The 3,109-nt window shown below is 44.8% G+C and overlaps 1 non-coding gene across 1 annotated transcript; it reads right to left on the reverse strand.

Annotated features, from left to right (window-relative positions):
- Positions 1 to 612: 612 nt before the first annotated feature.
- Positions 613 to 719, reverse strand: LOC136401886 (U6 spliceosomal RNA). Its single transcript, XR_010750811.1, has one exon. It is a non-coding gene; the product is annotated as a U6 spliceosomal RNA (small nuclear RNA).
- Between the last annotated feature and the right edge of the window lie 2,390 nt (positions 720 to 3,109).

Below are 3,109 nucleotides of genomic sequence, written 5' to 3' on the forward strand. Positions count from 1 at the left end.
GTGTGGGTTGGGCTCCATCTCCAAGGCTATGCTCACTGGCCCCGCGTGCCAATCCTCACTGTAGGCTACTGGGCTGCAAGGAAGATCTGCCAATAGGAGTGGACCCAAATGGAGACAGAACAAGGGTGATGCTCAGGATTCTCCCCCCTCTCAAGACATACCTGGTAGGACAGAAAAAGGAGAGGCCAAACACATAGGTTTTTGTTTTTATTTTTCTTAAAAAAATATGGAGGCCCTGGCCGGTTGGCTCAGTGGTAGAGCATCTGCCTGGCGTGCAGGAGTCCCGGGTTCGATTCCCGACCAGGGCACACAGGAGAAGCTCCCATCTGCTTCTCCACCCCTCCCCCTCTCCTTCCTCTCTGTCTCTCTCTTCCCCTCCCGCAGCCGAGGCTCCATTGGAGCAAAGATGGCTGGGCGCTGAGGATGGCTCTGTGGCCTCTGCCTCAGGCGCTAGAATGGCTCTGGATGCAACAGAACGACCCAGATGGGCAGAGCACGGCCCCCTGGTGGGCGTGCTGGATGGATCCCAGTTGGGTGCATGTAGGAGTCTGTCTGACTGCCTCCCGGTTTCCAACTTAAGAAAAATACAAAACACACACACACACACACACACAAAATATGGAACGCTTCACGAATTTGCGTGTCATCCTTGTGCAGGGGCCATGCTAATCTTCTCTGTATTGTTCCAATTTTAGTATATGTGCTGCCGAAGCGAGCATCAAACACATAGGTTTTATATGTAGCTCAGCTCTTTACCCTCTGAGAGTACTTAAAATTGCCTCTAACCTCTAATCCCAAAACATATGGAGAAAATCTACAGATTCCTTAAGAATCCAGTTAATTCTCAGGGGTTACATGTTATCCCTCTAGGTTTCTGATTCCTTTCATGTGTATCATCTCCCCTCTTTCTCCAAGTTTTATAAAAGCTACTCATTCTTTCTTTCTTCCTTTCTTTTTTTTTTTTTTTTTTTTTTTTTTTTTTTTTTTACAGAGACAGAGAGAGAGAGAGAGTCAGAGAGAGGGACAGATAGGAACAGACAGGCAGGAACGGAGAGAGATGAGAAGCATCAATCATCAGTTTTTTGTTGCAAAACCTTAGTTATTCATTGATTGCTTTCTCATATGTGCCTTGACCGTGGGCCTTCAGCAGACCAAGTAACCCATTGCTCAAGCCAGCGACCTTGGGTCCAAGCTGGTGAGCTTTGCTCAAACCAGATGAGCCCGCACTGAAACTAGTGACCTCGGGGTCTCGAACCTGGGTCCTCCGGGTCCCAGTCTGATGCTCTATCCACTGCAGAACCGCCTGGTCAGGCAAAAAGCTACTCATTCTAAGCGTTGCTTTGAGTATTAGTTATTACAGAAAATGGGGATGGGCAGGGAGAAGAAGAAAGTGTTTGCATTGAAGTGATGTACACTTAAACTTTGCCTAAGGGAAAACTCCAATCTTAAAGTTCTTTTCAGTTATCTTGCCATTCTACAGGTTTCTCACTGACATTTAACCCCATGTACACCCAATCTTCTAGAATTTTGCTAGCGCCTATCTCCCCTTTCTATCTCTTCCTCCTTCTAGAGCTGTCTTCTATACTCCAAATTTGTCTTCCTCAATTACACAGAGAAATTTAGCTTTCTCCAACTCTGAATCTGCACCATATATCTAAACCCATCAAGTGGGGGTCTTATATTTAATGGAGTCCATCTTTCTTATAATACCATTAGTTGTAAGACCTTAAGAAAAAAATGTTAGCTTTGTTCAACTATGCAATTTGCAGGTGAACCTTCTGGATAATATGATACTTAATGAATAGGAGGCATAAAATATTAGGTAAAGTTAGAAGTTGAGTGATTAAATTTTTTTTTTTATTGATTTGAGAGAGAGAGAGAGAGAGAGAGAGAGGCATGGAGGAAGGGGGAAGGAGAGTGAGTGAGAAGCACCAACTTGTAGCTTCATTGATTGCTTCTTGTATGTACCTGATTTCAGGGCTCAAGCCAAACCAGTGACCCTTTGCTTGGCCAGCAACCTTGGACTCAAGCCAGTGAATTTGGGATTATGCTAATGATCCCATGCTCAAGCCAGCAACCTAGGCTCAACCTGGCAACTGGAGACCTCAGCATTCTGGGTCGACGCTCTATCCACTATGCCACCACTGTCAGGTGGAAGTTGAGTGATTTTTTTAGCTAAGCTGAAAACTTCAGTTTTCACCTTGCTTTTCACACTGCTGGGAGATATGGAATGTTATGCAGATACAGTTTGGTCAGAAATATATTGATCTTTTATTAACTTGATCTGTAAGTAGAAGTTAAGGTCTCTCAATAGAGAAATCTTCAATTTGCCATTCCCTGAAGTACCAAAGTGACAAAGTCGGGTTATGTGGGGTCTGAGGATTATATGGTTTCACAGGGGCTTTTTATCATGGTGGTTCTTTGTGTGTGTGTGTGTGGGGGGGGGGGGCTTAAAACAACAGACATATAGTCTTTCACAATTCTTGAGGCCAGAAATATGAAATCAACGTGTTGGTGGAGTTGGTTCCTTCTAGAGGTCCTGAATAAGAATCTGTCCCACACCTCCTAGCTTCTGGTGGTAGCTGGCACTCCTTGGCATTCCTATTTGTAGACACATCACTCCTATCTCTACCTCCATCTTTTTTTTTCTTTTTTCTTTTTATTTTTTTACATAGAGAGAGTCAGAGAGAGGGATCGATAGGGACAGACACACAGGAATGGAGAGAGATGAGAAGCATCAATCATCAGTTTTTCATTGCGACATTTTAATTGTTCATTGATTGCTTTCTCATATGTGTCTTGACTGCAGGTCTTCAGCAGACCGAGTAACCCCTTGCTCGAGCCAGCGACCTTGGGTCCAAGCTGGTGAGCATTTTGCTCAAGCCAGATGAGCCCACGCTCAAGCTGGTGACCTTGGGGTCTCGAACCTGGGTCCTCCGCATTCAAGTCCGACGCTCTATCCACTGCGCCACCACCTGGTCAGACTTCCTCCATCTTTGTGTGGCCTTTTCATGTGTGTGGTGTGCACACATCCGTTTCTCTGTATAATGGTGGCTTTTAAACATTAAAACATTGTTAAAAATGTAACTCAGTGGGACTTCAATGTCCT

Source organism: Saccopteryx leptura, chromosome 3 (assembly GCF_036850995.1).
Source record: "Saccopteryx leptura isolate mSacLep1 chromosome 3, mSacLep1_pri_phased_curated, whole genome shotgun sequence".
NCBI classification, from domain to species: Eukaryota; Metazoa; Chordata; class Mammalia; order Chiroptera; family Emballonuridae; genus Saccopteryx; species Saccopteryx leptura.